This window comes from Otolemur garnettii, unplaced genomic scaffold, assembly GCF_000181295.1.
Source record: "Otolemur garnettii isolate 467f Iridium unplaced genomic scaffold, OtoGar3 scaffold00025, whole genome shotgun sequence".
Lineage (NCBI taxonomy): Eukaryota > Metazoa > Chordata > Mammalia > Primates > Galagidae > Otolemur > Otolemur garnettii.
Window position 1 is genome coordinate 9,481,005 of NW_003852420.1, and position 7,544 is coordinate 9,488,548.

The 7,544-nt window shown below is 39.2% G+C and overlaps 1 pseudogene; it reads right to left on the bottom strand.

Moving 5' to 3' along the window:
- Window positions 1-3,971: 3,971 nt before the first annotated feature.
- Window positions 3,972-4,864, bottom strand: LOC100941025 (annotated as a pseudogene).
- Window positions 4,865-7,544: the final 2,680 nt, after the last annotated feature.

Genomic DNA, 7,544 nt, shown 5'->3' on the forward strand with positions numbered 1-7,544 from the left:
CAAGAACCTAGAAATAACAGGTCTTCTTCAGAGTAAAATATGAGATAAACATATCAAGAGACAGTGCGTAGTGACAGCAATACTCCCAGGCCAGTAGGCTTGACTATAACCAGACAGAATGTATTACAGCAGTACATCCAAAGAATCAATGTGTCACTCAAAAGAGGGATTGATTAAGCCAAAAAGAGTACTGCCAATGCCCAACAAAGGATAATCCTAGAGAGAAGAATGTCTACCCTTTGGAGCTGTTTTTCTTCTAAAACCAGTGGTAAGGTTAGTACTAGGGAAGAACTAGACACAGCAGGAAGTCAGTAGACTTAGTTATATTTGGCTCCATTGCCAAGGCTACCTGTATTGTGTACTGGAGACTCAGACAACTTTAGCCAAGGCTACCTGTATTGTGTACTGGAGACTCAGACAACTTTAGCCAAAGGCCATTAAAGAGTTTTTCCATCCAACCCCCTTTGTTCTGATCCTCTGCTCCCCAGACAGCCTTCAAATTCCAAAGTCAGTCAACTACAGAAAAAGAGAAGGAACCACCTTTCTGAACACAAGTATTTCTGGCCTGTCTAGCAGTGGTTTTGTATGGTAAATGAACAAAATAAGAACCTACATAATTTGAACATAGAGAAAAAATGAGCCGATCATAAATGTCAGTTATTCTATTCCATGTGATAGCTCTATTTCTCATTTTGGATTAATAAATTTTCATTTTTAGCTTCACAAATTTTTAGTAATGAAGAGACAATATCTTGGGGTCAGATCATCTTTGAATAGGTAGGATTTCAGGTTATTCATAGACATAGGCAACTTCCTCTTAGAGACCTCTGACCCTGCTTCAGTTTCTCTCATCTAATACAGGCACGCCTCCTTTTACCACATTTCACTTTATTGTGCTTTGATGTTTACTTCTTCACAAACCGAAGGATTCTGGCTACCCCATGTCAAGCAGGTCTTTTGCCACCATTTTTCCAACAGCATGTGCTCACTTCATGTCTGTGTGTCACAATTTGATATAACAATCCTCACATATTTCAAACTTTTTCATTAGTATTATATCTGCTATTGTGATCTTTAGTATTATTATTGCAATTGTTTTGGGGTGCCACAACTGTGCCCTATAACACAGCAGACTTAATCAATAAATGTTGTACAGTGTGTTCCAACTGTTCCACACACCAGCCATTCCCCCCTCTCTCTCCTTCACCCTGGCATCGCTATTCCATAAGACAAAATATTGAAGTTAGGCCAGTGAACAACCCTATAGTAGCCCCTGCATATTCCAGTTAAAATGAGAGTCATGTGTCTCTCACTTTAAATCAAAAGTTAGACATGATCAAGCTTAATGATGAAGGTGTGTCAAAAAACTGAAGGCCAAAAGCTATACCTCTTGCTTCAAACACTTAAAATTATGAATGCAAAGGAATAGAGCTTGAAGGAAATCAAAATGCTACTCCAGTAAACATGCAAATAAGAAATCAAACCAAGCTCACTGCTGATATGAAGAAAGTTTGCATAGTCTGGATAGAATATCAAAGCAGCCACAGCATTTCCTTAAGCCTAGGTCTAGTCCAGAGGCTCCAACTCTTCTGAATTCGATGAAGGCTGAGAAAAGTGAAGATGCCACAGAAGGGAAATGTGAATCTGGCTGAGATTGGGTCATGAGATTTAAGGAAAGTCATCTCCATAGCATAAAAGTACAAAGTGAAACAGCCATTGCTGATGCTGAAGCTGCACCAGGTTATCCAGAAAACCCAGCTAAGATAATTGGTAAAGGTGTGTATACAAATGACAAATTTTCAGTGGAGACTAGACCAGCTTATACTATGACAAGATGCCATATAGGACTTTCCGAGCTAGAGAAGGGAAGTCAATTCTTAGACCCAAACCCTCAAAAGACAGGCTGGGTCTCTTGTTAGGGGTTAATGCACCTGGCAAATTTAGGTTTAAGCCTATACCCATTTACCATTTTAAAAGTTCTAGGGCCCTTAAGAATTATGTTAAATCCACTCCACAGGTGCTCTATAAATGGAACAACAAATCCTGGATAACAGAACATCTATTTACATCTATTAAGTTTACCTAATATTTTAAGCCTACTGTTGAGACCTACTGCTAAGAACAAATGATTCTTTTGAAATATTACTGCTTATTAACAATGCACCTGGGCACCCAAGGGATATAAAGAGTTTTCATATCTGCTAATGCAGCATTAAACTGCATCCCATGGATCAAGGATTCATTTTGACTTCCAGGTCTCATTACTAAAGAAATACATTTTGTAAGACCACAACTGCCAAAGATAGTGACTCCTCTGATGGGTCTGGACAAAGTAAATTAAAAACCTTCTGGAAAGGATTTATCATTTCAGATACCAATGACAACATTTGTAATTCATGAGGAGAAGTAAAAATATCAACATTCACAGAAGTTTGAAAGAAATTTATTTCAACCTTTATGAATGATTTGGAGGGGTTCAAGACTTCAGTGAGGGAGTCATTGAAAATGTGAGAGAAATAGCAAGAGAACTAGAATTAGAAGTGGAGCCTTAGGAAGTGATTGAATGGCTGCAATTTCATGAAAAATCTTGCATAGATGAGGAGTTGCTGCTTATAGTTGAGCAGAGAAAGTGATTTCTTCAGATGGAGGCTACTCCTGGTAAAGTTCTTATGAACACTGTTGAAATGACAACATAGGATTTAAAACATTACATATAGGATAAAACAGCAGCAATGTTGAAAGAAGTTCTGTAGGTAAAATGCTACAAAATAGCACCTCATGCTACAGAGAAATCCTTCAACTTCTTTGTCTTTTTTAAAAAGAATTGCTGCAGCCACCTCACCCTTAAGCCACCACCACCATAGTCATTCAGCAGCCATCAATACTGAAGTAAGACTCTCCACCCAAAGTGATTACAACTCAGTGAAGGCTGAGATTATCAGTATCATTTTTTGTGTGTGTGTGGGAAACCAGCTCATGTTTAATTGTGAAATTTAAAAATTGTACAAGTATTTTGACATTTCCCCCATATTTAGTTTCTGATGACAGGAAAATACCAACCAATCACAAGATTTTATGGGTTTAATAAGTTTACCCTTTCAATTCCTATGTGCAGCACCTAATATTCCTCTGCAATACCAGACAGACCTGGCAGGGGCCAACAATAAATTTCTGTTCCCCCAGAGTTTAAAAGTTCAGGTCTCTGAGTATCGTGTTGCAGTGGCACTTGCCAAAATTGGTATCTCCCCATAATTGAGGGGATTTAATGTACCAGTGATCTTCCCCTTCAAGGGGAAGAAAAAAATCACCCCAAACCTAGAAGATTAGGCTTTGAGGTCTTTCCTCCTGTCCCATCCATCTCTTCAGGCTCTTTTAATTTTTCTTCCTTTTTTTAAGAGACCAAATCCTAACCTGAGTTACAATACAAGAAACAAGACGGTAATGGGTATAAAAGGAGTGACCAGGAGCAACTGAGATCCTCCTTTACCTCCCACATCCAATGTATGTGCTTCACAGAAAAACAAAATAACAAATCCACAAAATACAACAGCTAGATTGACAAAACCCATTCATCTAAGGGTAGTGGAAGACAGGAAAGTAGAAGGGTAAATGGCACAGGGAGAAAACAAAATCCAGACACGGGATGGCAAGGCTAGAAAACAGCTGCAGAAAAACCTGTGGTCCTTTCAGACTCAGGTGGTGTTAAGAATCTACACACTGGTGTCAGGAAGATTCTGCCTTATGTGCACCGGAGACAAACCTTCCAATTCCGCAGAGAGAAGGGAATATGCAGAAGGCCCCTGGCAGCCTCCCTCAACTCCCACCCATCCCCTTTGGGTGGCAGGCAGCTCAGTGGCCGGCAGCAGCTTTCGGTTTGGCAGGAGATGGATGTGGCAAAGGGAACATCTCTGTAGAAGTTGAGCTGCTCAAGGCAGAAGGCAGGTACCCTGTCTTGTGAAAGAGTCAGTTGCTTAAGAAGACCACCAAGGAGAAGAGCTGTAACTGGAAGAGGTATGCTTTTCCAGGGGTCTTTGCTTCATTGGCGCTGATAATGAATAAAGAAAAGAGGATAGAGAAGAGGCAGCCACTGACAATGTATGAGGACTATATTGCCATGAGAAAAGCCAACAGCAAACTAAACCCAAAGTAGTAAGGCCAGTTCCTTTCTATGTGTGACAACTGTTGGTGCATTTCAATTCCTTTATTGAGCCAATGATATGTGAAGCAATACAGTGAGTACAGAAGGGACATATGAAGGAGACTAACCAGCTGACCAACAAGATGGATAGGAAAGAGGCTCACGAACATTCCCTGGATAAGAAAAAGAGCCTGCAACAGAAAGTTGAAAAGAATGTCAGCAATTATTCTACTGACACCAGAGAATGGATGAGGCCTCCTCCGTGATACCTCAAATGCCAGGTCAGCTATATCCTGAAACCAAATGGTATTCATGACAAACAGGGGGAGCACCCAGAGAGCACTAAAAATTGATGTGAGGAAGAATTCCGGCCAGGACCAAAAAACTCCATGCAGGTGATAGATCACCAATAATTAGGGCTGTTACATACTAAAGCCCAGGAATAAACATTCAATAAAACAAGAGGAGACTACACCAGAATACTCCACCATTCTAAGCACAACCCTGGAAAATTCAATTAACAATATGTGGCTCACTCTCTTGCTCCTGCTCTGTGCTCTGGGCTCCCCTCTGTGCCAGGATACTGCTTACCCTTCTTTGGTGCTGCTCCACTCTCTCTTTTGCTGGATTCTAGCATCTAACTTTAAGATGGTGCAAATACCCCCATATGGAATCTTTGATTCCCCTGGCAAGGTCCTAGAGAAATGTTTTGACACTGTCAGCCATCTCTTCACCACCCAAACTATCGACTACACAGAGGAGAAAGAAGCACCCCAAAATCTCTCATCATGTAGGACTAGCAGCTTCACTGCTGCTGCCCCAACCCAGCCCCTGGCCCTCCGCATGGCATTCAGCTCCTCCGAGCCTGGCTACCAGCTCCGCCTGGAGGCTCCCAGGGCCCAGGCTGCTGCGCCAGCACTGGGCATGCCCAGGCCCCACAGGGCCACCAGGAAGTCAGGCTGCATAGCAGTAACATTTTTTAGCAATAAAGTATTTTTGTGTAACATATGCACATTATCTTTTTAGATAGAATGCTATTACACAGTTGATAGACTACAGTGTGTGTATATATATATATACATATATAAGAATTTTTTTATTTTAGAATATTACAGGGACACAAACATTTTGGTTACATAAATTGCTTTTATACAGTTGAGTCAAACTTATAAGTGTGTCCATTACCTAGACAGTGTGCATTGTACCCATTGGGTGTGAATTTACCAATCGTCTCCCACCTGCTTCTTTTTTTTTTTTTTTTTTTTTTTTGAGACACAGTCTCACCAGAAAAACTCCAGCAACATAAATAACCAGAGTAGACCAACTGCCCCAAGGAACGACAAGGTGGACACAACAAAAGATCCCATTCGTAAACAAATGGCTGAGATGTCGGAAATCAAATTCAGAATTTGAATTGCAAATAAGATAATAGAATGGAGGTAAAGTTAGAATTAGAAATTCAAGGAGCATTTTTAAAATTGTCTCATGAAGTCAAAGGCAAAATCACCAAAGATTTTGACACATTGAGACAAGAACTTGCAGCCCTCAAAAATCTGAGAAATATAGTAGAATTCCTCAGTAACAGAACAGATCCTGCAGAAGAAAGGATTTCTGACATTGAAACTGAAGCTTTTGAATGCTCCCAAAGATTCAAAGAGGAAGAGAAGTGGAGAGCAAAAATGGATCATTCTCTCAGAGAGCTCTGGGATAATTCAAAGAAAACTAATATCCATCTTATAGGAATTCCTGAAAGCAACCAGGTTGCTTCAAAAGGCACAGATGTTCTACTCCATGAGATAATCAAGGAGAACTTTCCAGAAATGCCAAGAGATTCTGAAATTCAAACAGCAGACAGTTTCAGAACCTCAGCACGACTCAACCCAAATAAGATACCTCCCAGACACATTATAATTAACTTTGCCAAAGTTAATATGAAGGAGGAAATTCTGAAAGCAGCCAGATGTAAGAAAACCATAACCTACAAGGGGAAGAATATTAGAATGACCACAGATCTCTCTGCTGAAACCTTTCAGGCTAGAAGAGGGTAGTAATCGACTTTTAATCTCCTAAGACAAAATAACTTTCAACCCAGGATCTTGTATCCAGCTAAACCGAGTTTCATTTATGATGGAAAAATTAAATACTTTAATGACATTCACATGTTGAAGAAATTTGCTATAACTAAACCAGCTCTCCAGGATACTCTCAAACCTATCCTCCCTAATGACCAGTGCAATCCTCTACTACCAAAGTAAACTCGCTCAGAAAGTTTTGATCAAATTCGAACTTTCACTGGTGATGAAAGGATTAAAAATGTCCACTGGACTTTCAAAAAACCCAAAATACTACCCGGCTTATCAATATTCTCAATTAATGTGAGTGGCTTAAATTGTCCTCTAAAGAGGCATAGTTTGGCTCACTGGATACAAAAACTCAGCCCAGATATCTGATGCATACATGAATCTCATCTTACCTTAAATGATAAATATAGATTCAGGGTGAAGGGATGGTCATCTATATTCCGGGCAAATGGAAAGCAGAAAAAAGCAGGTGTTGCAATTTTATTTGCAGATACAATAGGCTTTAAACCAACAAAAGTGAGGAAAGATAAGGATGGTCACTTCACATTTGTTAAGGGAAACACTCAACATGATGAGATTTCAATTATGAACATTTATGCACCAAACCAGAACACACCTCAATTTATAAAAGGGACTAACAGACATGAGCAACTTGTTTTCCTCCAGCACCATAGTACTCAGAGATTTTGGCAGTGTTGGATAGATCCTCTAATAAGAAACTAAGCAAAGAAATTTTACACTTAAATTGAACCATTCAACAATTGGATTTAACAGACATCTACAGAACATTTCATCTTAACAAAACTGAATACACATTCTTCTCATCAGCCCATGGAACATCCTCCAAAATTGATCATATCTTAGGTCACAAGTCTAACCTCAGCAAATTTAAAAGAATAGAAATTATTCTTTGCATCTTCTTGGACCATCACAGAATAAAAGTTGAACTTGGTAACAAAAGGAATCTACATACTCATACAAGAACATGGAAACTAAATAATCTTATACTGAATGATAGCTGGGTCATAGATGAGATTAAGAAGGAAATAACCAAATTTTTGGAACAAAATGATAATGAAGACACAAATTATCAGAACCTCTGCAATACCATCTCCAGCAACTGGAAAAGGAAGAATATTCCAATCCCAAACCCAGCAGAAGAAAAGAAATAGCCAAAATTAGAGCATAATTAAATGAAATTGAAAACAAAAGGATTATACAACAGATTAATAAATCAAAAAGTTGGTTTTTTCAAAAGGTCAATAAAGTAGATAAACCTTTAGCTAACCTAACCAGGAAAGAAAGAGTAAAAATCTCTAATTTCA